Source organism: Nannobrachium achirus (genome assembly GCF_963921795.1).
Source record: "Nannobrachium achirus genome assembly, chromosome: 20".
Classification (NCBI taxonomy): domain Eukaryota; kingdom Metazoa; phylum Chordata; class Actinopteri; order Myctophiformes; family Myctophidae; genus Nannobrachium; species Nannobrachium achirus.
Window position 1 is genome coordinate 25,453,218 of NC_137827.1, and position 12,394 is coordinate 25,465,611.

The window sequence follows — 12,394 nt, forward strand, 5'->3', positions numbered from 1 at the left end:
ATATTATAACCCTATAGCGTCCGTGTTCTGGGGGCAAGCATCCGGCAAAATATAGCAGATCTCCAAGATCACAACAAGTCACAACGCATCAATGCGATGTGTTGTAAGCTGACTGCTCAGATGCCATATAGCCCCTAGGGAAGATAAGGCCATTGGTCAGCTTACAATCACTGTATGTATCTCTCTTGGCTCTTTTATCATGTCACCCAGAGCATATAAAGGCTGGGTATATGATTATTGGTACAACATTTTTCGGTAAATTAAAAAATCCATCTAAAGAATTCTATACATCTTATTCTCATCCCATAGAGCAGGGGTGGGCAACTTTGACGATGGCGAGGGCCACTATATTTCCACCTTCACTCCAAAGGGCCGCATTGCATATTGCTAAGTCCTACTTTGGCATTCTAGTATCTCCTACAAAAGAAGCAAAAATAGCAGATCTACAAGCTCAAAACGCATCGTGCTGCGATGCGTTTTGAGCTTGTAGATCGGCTATTTTTGCTTCTTTTGAATTGGAATCCTGACTTATTTTTTGTTATTTTTAAATTGGAATCCTGAAATGTAACATTTTGATTTAATTTCAAACACATTTAATTATATACTCATGTTAACTTTATGGACTTGAATACAAATACATTGAACATAAAAAAAAAAAAAAAAAACTGAAGGAATTAAAGCACGTCATGTTTGGAATTCTAACAGCTGAAATCGATAATATATCAGTATTCAGATATTAACCTGCGGGCCGCATTAAGTGAAGGTGGGGGCCGCATGTGGCCCCCGGGCCGCCAGTTGCCCATGTATGCCATAGAGTCTTAACTGTTTAGAGAGCAATATTCTCATAGTGTCCCAACAGTCCCATTCTGTATAATAACTGAGCGACAGTTTCCCTGCCACAGTAACCACAATTTATCTTTGTGAGATCAATTATATCAATGACCAAATAATGTTTCCGGAATTGCAAACTACTGTAACGGCCACTGGCGTGAATGCAAAATGTGTCTAATTGCAGAACAAACAAACACGCATTGCTGGCATAATCAATGCTCAGCCATCACCGCCATCAGAGCTCAATCAAAAGTCTCTATAAGAGCACTTTAGACGGCGATTTCATCAGTGGCGTAATGACGCCAATCGATCCGGGCCACATATTTGAAGGACAGACATGTGTTTTCACTCTGCTTTCCTTAATGAGTGTGTTTCTCCAATCACAAACTGTGATTAAGTGTGACAGCATCGGCGGAGTCTGGGAGACGCTACATCAGCGATCCTAGGCTACAAGTGCTGATCAACGATCAGCTGTATCGGTCAGCTCACAATGAGAGACAGCAAGAAAGGAAGTCTTGTGAAAGATTCCAGATCAGAAAACTCCGGAGTGGCAATGACACACACACACACACGCACCAACATGCACACGCACGCATGCACGCACACACGCACTGACGCACACACACGCACACACACACAAAAGTGAACCACAAACAACATCCCTATACTATGTCAGAGAACAACATTCCCTGACATCCGTATTTTGGGCATTTCATTATAGGCACAAAACAGAATATTAGAAATGTTTGAACACTTGAAAATAGGGCTTAGACTAAGTGAAGATAGTCCCTGGTACAGAATCACTGCATTGTACTGCAAGTCCATCAGAATGTCAAATGTAATTCTCCACATCTCAACAGCCAGGTTTCTATTTCAAATGAAGGTGATCAATACAAGCGGTGGTGGAGGTGGGGCCTATGAGGAGCATTTCCACTGCTTCAGGTCTGAAGACATGACCTGGCTGGAATGAATGTGTTCTCAGTCACCTAATCAATCAGTAACGCTGAGATAGCTAGCAGTGGTGTAAACCCAGCTGGCACACGACGTCAGTACAACGTTGGGACAACGTTGTACTCCAACGTTGGATGACCATTGGATTTTGGTTGTAAATGAAAGTTTGTCTGACGTCCTAACCTAACGTTGGTTAGAGGTCAGAACCTGATGTTGCTTTGACGTCGTAACCTGATGTTGGTTTGACATCTTAAACTAACGTCGATTCAACGTTAATCTCTGATGTTACATAGACGTTGATTAAAGGTTAGACTCCCAACGTTGGATACCAGTTGTATTTTGGTTGTAAATGAAAGTTTGTCTGACGTCCTAACCTAACGTTGGTTAGACGTCAGAACCTGATGTTGCTTTGACGTCGTAACCTGATGTTGGTTTGACATCTTAAACTAACGTCGATTTAACGTTAATCTCTGATGTTACATAGACGTTGATTAAAGGTTAGACTCCCAATGTTGGATACCAGTTGTATTTTGGTTGTAAATGAAAGTTTGTCTGACGTCCTAACCTAACGTTGGTTAGACGTCAGAACCTGATGTTGCTTTGACGTCGTAACCTGATGTTGGTTTGACATCTTAAACTAACGCCGATTTAACGTTAATCTCTGATGTTACATAGACGTTGATTAAAGGTTAGACTCCCATCGTTGGATACCAGTTGTATTTTCGTTGTAAATGAAAGTTTGTCTGACGTCATAACCTAACGTTGGTTAGACATCGTAACCTGATGTTGGTTTGACATCTTAAACTAACGTCGATTTAACGTTAATCTCTGATGTTATATAGACATTGATTAAAGGTTAGACTCCCAACGTTGGATACCAGTTGTATTTTCGTTGTGAATGAAAGTTTGTCTGACATCATGACCTAACGTTGGTTAGACGTCATAACCTGATGTTGGTTTGACATCTTAAACTAATGTTGATTTAATGTTAATCTCTGATGTTACGTAAACGTTGATTAAAGGTTAGACTCCCAACGTTGGATGTTGAAAAAGAAAGTTTGTCTGACTTCATAACCTAACGTTGGTTAGACGACATAACCCGATGTTGGTTTGATGTCATAACCTGATGTTGGTTTGACATCTTAAACTAACGTTGATTTAATGTCAATCACTGATGTTACTTAGACGTTGATTAAAGGTTAGACTTCCAACGTTGGATACCGGTTGTATTTTGGTTGAAAATCAAAGTTTGATTGACGTCATAACATAACATTTGTTTGATGTCAATCTCTAATGTTATGTAGACGTTGATTAAAGGTTAGACTCCCAACGTTGGGTTTTTAAGTTTGATTGACGTCATGACCCAACATTGGTTTGATGTCAATCTCTGATGTCATGTAGACATTGATTAAAGGTTAGACTCCCAATGTATTTTTGTTGAAAAGTAAATCGGATTGACGTCATAAGGCAAACATTGATTTGATGTAAGCATCTGATGTTATCTTGACATTGAATTTTGGTTGGTCTCCTAACGTTGGATAAAAGTTATTTTAGTTGAATAAAATTGGACTGACATAATCCAACGTCAGCTTGATGTTAATCTCAGATGTTATGTAGACGATTACTGGTTCAACTCCAAATTTGGATACAAGTTCTAATTTGGTTAAATGAACATAACCCAACGTTGGCAAGACGTCATCCTCCAATGTTGGTTAGACATGTAAGCAAGAGGTGCATTGCTGTCAAAACCCAACATTAGGTTGACATCAATGACCAAAGTTGGAAATGCAAAACATCAGAGGGCGTGAAAACCAACGCTAACATCACATCAACTTCCAGACATATGACAGTATGACACCAAATTGTGTCAAGTACTGAATAGTGAATAGAGGGTAGCTCACACAGCAGTCACTAGGTCTGATTAAGCTTGATCCAGAAAAGAACATAACAGTTCACCTTTTTTTTACCTTAACACTGGACAAATAAAGAAATACATGAAATAATAGCACAGCCTACCTCAGAGAGAACTTCCAGACAGTTTCCTTTTTACTTGCATATGTCCCACAACAACAACAAAATTATTAATAAAATATATTCCGGTGTGTTCACAACAAAAATATAATAATTTAAAAATATAATCCAGTGAGTTCACAACAACAACAAAAATTATTTAAAAAAATATATTCCGGTGAGTTCACAACTACAAAAAATAATTTAAAAAATGTATTCCGGTGAGTTGCCAGATTAAACTGTAGGACCAAACAGAACTACCAAGATCCCCCAGAATTCACAGTGTCAGTTCAATCAGTTCTGAGTACATGCGTTTGTGTCCCCCGCTGCCTCCTCTTGCCTGCATGTCCAGTGAGCTACCAGGTTTTAGGTCCAACCAGAACTAATTCAAGTTATATCAGTCCATAGTGTCCCTCTTGAAATGGACAGTTCCCCTGTGTCTCCCGCCTCTGCTGCTTTAGGTTGTCCTCTGCTTCTGGGTTGAACGTCATGACGGCATCTGTAGAAAAAGAGAATACAAAATATGTAACATGCTGACATAACCTTACACCACCACATTGTCATGTTTTGCAAATTAAATTATTTACAGGTGTGTCTACAAGGTCACAATGCATACAAAAACTTGAAAACTTCACATCATGTTCACCCTCATAACCTTAAAATAACAAGAGTTCAGTTGGTTAAGCAGGCCCTCACCCAGAAGAATTAAATTGTAAGACACTGAAAACCACAGAACACCCAAACCTTATACTGTGTTATGCTGTGCATTACTTCTTACTTACTTAAAAAGCTTGGTCACAGAGGTGCTTCTTCTCTCCATCCTCTCAACGACTGGACCCAAGCAGACACATCACGCCAGCTAAGAGAGAGAGAAGAAAGAAGGAAATAGGTTAGACCAGGGTTTCCTAAAGTGGGTGCTGTTGCACCCTAGGGTGCCTTGATGCCAGTCCAGGGGTGTCTCAGAATAATCTGATCATCAATATCAGTTCACTAAGTAAAACTGACCTGATTTGTGAGGAGTTATTTTTCCATCTACGGCCAACTCTCTTCTGCAAAAATAGCAGATCTACAAGCTCACAACATGTCACGACGCGCTGTGAGCTTGTAGATCGGCTATTTTTGGTGAACCTTCCTCCCTGGGGTTCAAGTGGTTAAACATAAAGTATAAAGTTATTTTCAATCAGTTCTAATGGAAACTGATATTTCTCCAATGGTGTAAGATTCAAAATATTTACAGTGTACTTCAAGGGTGCTGTGGATTAAAATATTATTTACAGGGGCGAGGTGACCCGAGTCAAAAATGTTTGAAACCCCCTGGGTTAGACACCAAATCAAAGACACTTGCCATTGTATCAAAGGGAAGGACATGTTTTGCCCAATTACATTATTTACAGATTGGTGTGTGCCAATTGTCTGTCCTTGGTCAACATGAAGTTACCTTGTATTGCTCTAAAATACATCAGTCTTCTCCAAAGCCACCTTCCTTTTCCCCCTTCATGTGGTTACCGAAGAGCCTGAAGAAAAACATATTACATTTTTGTGAACAATATAGTAGGGTAAGGTTCTTTTGTAAACATGGCATATAATCTCTTGATCCCTTGTTGATCAGGTGGCCCAGGGTGGTCCGCTTTTTTAAACCCTCTACACCAAATCTGCTCAGCAACAGCAGGTCTATAAGCTACATTCATGCAAAATTGTATTTATTTATTTTCACATAACTTTCACATATCATGACATTGTCATAAGAGGGGGTTCCAGTGGTTAAGCTGCGAAAAAATGAAAACATGCAGACAGGCCATCGCCTAGAATAATTAAACAAATAATTATGCAGACACTGAAAACCACATCACACAAGGGTTAATTCATATTGTATGTTGAAACATGCAGAGAGGGAAGCAAGCACATCTCCAAAGATTTACAGGTGCCGAACCAAGGAATATATAATATACACACCATGGAAGGAGGAGGTTCACACACTGTTCCAGAGCTCCAGTAAATAGTTTATTAGGATAGAATAATAACTATTTACCGGAGCTCTGGAACAGTGTGCGAACCTCCTCTTCTTCCATGTTGAAACATGCACTTTATACTGTGACTCATATAAAGCCTACCAAGGTCTTAAAAGCTTGGTCATCACAGAGATGTTGCTCCTCTCTCCATCCTCTATCCTGTCAACCACTGGCACCAGGTCCGAAAGGACTATCAGACACGTCACGCCACCTGAGAGAGAAAGAGAGGTTAGACACCCAATCAAAGCGTTATAATTTTCCACAGTTTGTAGATTGGCTATTTAGTACAAAACAATGATCAGACTACCTGGTTGTTATCTCCCAAGAGTAGAAACCACCATGTCTATCCCAAAGGAAAGGCGGGACAAGCACAGCAGACACCTGAGAGAGAGAGAGGGAGAAGTGAAAACAGACTAGTGACTAGTTCATACTTCTACCACTTTTTCGAGTCACGTGTTCAAATACTGGATTCTGATTGGCTAAATTCCGGAGGTTATGAGAGGACAACTGCCGCAAAGTTGTGTGTCCGAGATCAATGCGCCTCAGTGTACATCCGGGGACTTCAGGAGGTAGTCGGAACACCTTTCCCCCAACCAACAAATGACGGTGGCAACGGTCCTATGTTTACTAACGTGCATGCTATAGTCGCCGATTTATTTGGATCCAATGCAATCCGCCAACTTTAAAGCCCCTTTTCTCTGAACCTATGCCTTTCTGGAAGCGAACAGCCTCTATTTACGGCCGGAACTGTACTTCTAACTGACGTTAGCTTAGCTGTAAGCTAGACGCATGGATTAGTATGGAGTTGGCGCCATCTGTTGGTGAGTAGAAGATGTTGTTTGTGGAACTATCTGCTGTCTCGCGGAAGTTTTATAGGCAATAATGATTGTAACTTAAGATCCTTGCAAGTTACAACTATGTGTTTTCTTTCATGTATACGGGAAAAAGTGGTAGAAAAGCTATTTACCACTCGGGGTCGGACATTATGCTCTCATAATGTCCTGAGTGAGGGTGTTATCGGACTCGGCTGCGCCTCGTCCGATAACACCCTCACTGCGGACATTATGAGAGCATAATGTCCTCTCACTCGGGGTAAATTGCTTACATGTTTGCTTCCACATAGGACAGGACTGGACACTGCGTCACAAGAACAAGCAGCCACCCAACGTACGGCACCTGAGACACAGAGAGAAAGGAAATAAAATCAGCACAAAAAGAAAGGAAACTTGACTTCGGTCCATTATCTCCCCTTTAATAATACCAATTTGTATTGTTTTATATCATTTTTATCATTGATTCGTCACCTTTACAACAAAGTACAGCTTGTAAGCATCGGGCATTCGAGGCATGAGCTACACAACCTAACGTGTGGGTAGCGCCGATCAAGGTTTTGCCAAAATGGCTTGCAATATTGTTCTGCTGGCATTTACTCTCATTGTGGGCTTCCCTGACACTGAGCTTAAAATTAACAAAGTGTAAAAATGGTCAACATGTGTTGTTTTTTCTTTTCCTTATTACTGTGGGAGAGTGCAATCATTCAATCATTAAAGGGGAGATATAATGGACCGAAGTCACAAAAATAGCTGATCTACAAGCACACACAATGTGAGGCTGTAGAATGGCTTCTCAGTTCAAATAAATCATTATTAATTAAGTAAATTACCTTGTTGGCTTAGCTCCCAGGATCACCTCATACCACCACAGAGACACCTCATGTAACAGAGAGAGAGTGAAAAAGGAAATGAATAGGTTAGATTTTATCATACTCCATCAAACAACAATGTTGCATTAGACACAAAATTATCTACAAGAACACATTGCATAATATGAGCATGTACAGTATATTATTTAGTACTTGACTAGTTCCTGCAGTGATTGGCTGCAGTAGATTGGCATTCAGACGTGTTTGTAACACCTGTGAAGTGCAGCTTTGGCAGTACAGGGTAAGAAGAGAAGGAGAAGTCTCATGCAAAAGTCATGCTGTATTCTATATTGGATCTTGGATATTATACCACAGGATGAAGATACCTTTTATTTTCCTATTGTGGATTACTACTGGATTTCCTGGATTAAAAAGGACTTTGCTAAAGGGTGGTAAGAGGAGACTTAACCTACCATATTGCATAGACTGGTTTTCTTTTCGACGTTGGAATTTTCTGTTGACAGAAGAAAAACCAAAGTTGAAAGACTACAAAATACATTACAAATGAGCCATGTACCACACACACACACACACACACACACACACACACACACACACACACACACACACACACACACACACACACACACACACACACACACACACACACTCCTGTTAATCACTTCTAGCTCCCACTCCCACTTTGAGAACCATGGCACAAAATCAGTGTTTGTCAATTATGCATTTGAGCCATGGACCACCATTTAGTGAGATTTAGCCTCTCAGTCTCATACCTAATAATTTAGGAATACAGATCATGTGTAAAAAATAATTTAGCTTGTACATTTGGTTTGATTTTACAGTAATTAAAAGATCTATAGGGGTCGATTTGGTTATCAACTCCCCATCATTTAGCTGGGGACCACCTGGAAGGCTGGAACCAACCTAACATTACTAAACAAACACTATATAAATAGCAATGATTACTGTCACAATAACACTATTTAACTGCTGAATAAATAATGGACCTTGGAAACATTATATAATGGAAACTTTTTTACAGGAATGAGGGTTCCTGTCACATATTAAAAGGGGTCTGCAGCCAAATAGTCATTTTGGATTTTGGGGTCCTTGACATGAAAAGGGCTGAAAACACTGGAGTATGAATTGTAAATAGTGAAGTTGTAAAAAGTACTGGAAGCAAAAGCAATCAATTAAAATAGCTTTACATACCTGTGTCATCTCCCTGCTCCAAAACTCCTTCTCTGTGTGCAAAAAGTCTCCATAATGTAGATTTAATCCCACAAATAGACTGGCAGGAACCTATCTTCCTGTTCAACAATCAACAGTGATTTTATTTAGTTTAGTTTTATCTTAAATCACTTTTAGACTAGCAGCTCTCAATGCTTGCTGTTGGTGACAAATGTAACTGCTGTGGGCTGTTTGGATTCAAAGTGGGGGTGTGCTCTCAGCAGAGCCAGTGGTAGCTGGCCACATCACAGTCACATGACACACAGCCAATCAGGCATTTGCAATTGCATTGTGGGCAGTGTAGTTGATTTTCAAACTGCTTTCCATAAACACACATATATTGTGTTCCTCTCTGTAACTACAAAGATGGCTCCCTTCATCTTTCATGTTTCCTCCAAACTATAATATCCCAAAAGATAGGCATTAAAATGTGTTTTAATCAGATTTAATTACAGATGATAATTTGCTTGTATAACCAATGTCTGCCCAACATTATTTTACTAACGTCCACATAACGTTGAAGTCTAACATCATCAGACGTTGATATTTGGTTGGTTTTAGGTTGTGTTGGTAACTAACCAATAACCAACGTCTGTTCAACGTATTATCCCAACGTCAGGTTGACGTCAGGATGATGTTTTTATTGTATTATACTCATTTCAAGCAGGATAGTTTTATATTAAGCTTCTGAAGCATTGAGGAATACAGTATGGTAGTGGATCTCAAACATTTCAAAGAAGAAACATTTCCATTAGAGAAGATTTTGATGAGTCAAGCAGTGATTCTCAACTATTTTAATTGCAAGAACCCCAGTTTGACATGCATTAGTCTAAGTACGGACCTCCATTTTATGGCATTTCTATCTGAGACCCCAATTTATTGTAAAATCAATGTTAATGGGTCCATTTTGGTTCCATTTGTACACTCTATGAGTTACCCATAAGGGTCCATTTCATTCCTAACTATCATTTAGCAGGGGACCCCCTGGAACTCCCTCAAGGACCCCACTTCGAGAACAAATGCAGTTAATATCAGGTTGCCATTCCATATATCTTTACTGTTTTTAAACCATTAAGACATAAGGTCGATACCTTCTAAAGCCTGACCTAAGTTTTCAGAAAAAAACGCCTGAGGGATAAAACAGGGGTTCCCGTCCATAATGGGTTGTGTATGTTGGGCTGATTTGTACACTTTGTTCTATGTCACATCTATAATGTTTTACATTGATAAACTTCATAGTTAATAGTATGCGGTATTAAACTGTGGATACCCCAGGCTGGCTTGCGGTGGACATTTTTGTCTGAATGATATTTTTGCCATGGAGTGGACAATAATGTTACCAGTAGCACACAAAGAGCCAGTCTCAAATGTCTACTAGCACAGTGGTTCTCAAAGCAGGTTGAGAGGGACCTCAAAGTTCCTTGAATGCGGTCCAAATCGAACATTACAGGTCTGTAACTCTGAGAGTGTATGGAACCAAATGGACCCATAAACACTCTCAGAGTTATGGGTCCTTAAAAATAATAATAATACAAATAAATTGAGAACCACTGTACTAGTGGAATATAGTGTCATACATATCCTGAAGAAACCCTGGAGACTGGGACAGAAATTTAGTCTCATGATCAAAATTACAACATTGTTATTTAAAAACAAAATCTAAAATCTACCATGGTCAAAGGCAAGTCTCGCCACATGTGTCAATGTACAGACATTGATGATCCCTGTGCCAGGAGATATTATGGGATATGTTGTTTTTATCTTTAAATGGGTATACCCCATTTGATGGTGTCCCATAGATGTTCAACAATGACCTATTACAGCTGAGGTCAAGACCTTTCCATTAACAGTTAGCCATTTCTAGCCTATGTAAGCCCTTCTGTGGCTGAATGATATGCCTTTAATCATGGACTCTAGGCAAGATTCAGAGGTCATTGTCACAGCATTCTGCTGTGTACTGTTAGATAAGCATCATGGTGTGCCTATCTGTCTGTCTGTCTTTCTCTCTTTATCGCCCGAGTTTAGGCCACAATGCATTTTGTTATACCCCCACTGAAGAAATATAGGCCTACTTGTCCTCTAAGTTCCTGTCATTTCAGATTAGATACACTAGCTCTTATTTAGGATTCAAAACATTGAAATTGAAATGGTCTTGGACTTTAAGGACAACCCACATTCATTTATAATCGGCACTGTTGCGGCCTATCTTTAGTTTTTTGTTGAGCCAATGTAATGGTACGCTGGACCAATGAAGTGGCTAGTGTCCTCAGGGGTTGCTTATCAAGGAACTTTGACATTCTTGCTAGATACCTTGTTCACTATGTCCATGCCAATAAACTCCCCCGTTATACTGGTCTTGTTCACATCCAAGATTAACTGAATGCTCATGCTTACCTGTAACTACCATTACATTCAAGAGAGACACTGATAGTCCAATGAATGCTATGATCCAAATTAATTTAATTTCATAAACATTCAGATGTCCCTAACTGTAATGACACCTTACTGTCCCTTAAACTGCATACTTTATGTGGTCTTTAACCAGAGATGTTCTGTTTTTATCCCCAGCAAAGCGTAATCCTTTGCAATGCATACAGCATTGTAAGTTAAGCAGTCAACCTGACGTTGGGATAATACGTTGAACAGACGTTGGTTATTGGTCAGTTACCAACAAAACCTAAAACCAACCAAATATCAACGTCTGATGATGTTAGACTTCAACGTTGTGTGGACGTTGTCATAATACCGTTGGGCAGACACTGAGGTTTGGTCGAATATCCGACAACAGCATGTCAGTGATTCAACATCAGCCTGATGTTGGGAAAACACGTTGAACACACGTTGGTTATTTGTTAGTTACCAACACAACCTAAAACCAACCAAATATCTACGTCTAATGATGTTAGACTGCAACGTTGTGTGGACGTTGTCATGATAACGTTGGGCAGACATTGAGGTTTGGTCAAAAATCCGACAAGAGCATGTCAGTATTCAACGTCAATATGACGTTGGGATTATACGTTGAACAGACGTTGGTTATTGGTTAGTTACCAACACAACCTAAAACCAACCAAATATCTATGTCTAATGATGTTAGACTGCAGCGTTGTGTGGACGTTGTCATGATAACGTTGGGCAGACATTGAGGTTTGGTCAAAAATCCGACAAGAGCATGTCAGAATTCGACATCAACCTGACGTTGGGATTATACGTTGAACAGACGTTGGTTATTGGTTAGTTACCAACACAACCTAAAACCAACCAAATATCAACGTCCGATGATGTTAGACTTCAACGTTATGTGGACGTTAGTAAAATAACGTTGGGCAGACATTGAGGTTTGGTCTAATACCGACAACAGCATCTGAGTATTCAACGTCAACCTGAAGTTGGGATAATACGTCGAACAGACGTTGGTTATTGGTCAGTTACCAACACAACCTAAAACCAACCAAATATCAACGTCTGATGATGTTAGACTGCAACGTTGTGTGGACGTTGTCATGATAATGTTGGGCAGACATTGACGTTTGGTCAAATATCAGACAAGAGCATGTCAGAATTCAACATCAATATGACGTTGGGATAATACGTTGAACAGACATTGGTTATTGGTTAGTTACCAACGCAACCTAAAACCAACCAAATATCAGCGTCTGATGATGTTAGACTGCAACGTTGTGTGGACGTTGTCATAATA

The 12,394-nt window shown here is 39.8% G+C and overlaps 1 long non-coding RNA gene across 1 annotated transcript; it reads right to left on the reverse strand.

Annotated features, from left to right (window-relative positions):
• Window positions 1-4,110: 4,110 nt before the first annotated feature.
• LOC308305698 lies at window positions 4,111-6,185 on the reverse strand. Its single transcript, XR_013963130.1, has 5 exons — window positions 6,109-6,185; window positions 5,904-6,012; window positions 5,231-5,306; window positions 4,575-4,651; window positions 4,111-4,291 (listed from the first exon to the last, which is right to left on the reverse strand). It is a non-coding gene; the product is annotated as an uncharacterized lncRNA (long non-coding RNA).
• Window positions 6,186-12,394: the final 6,209 nt, after the last annotated feature.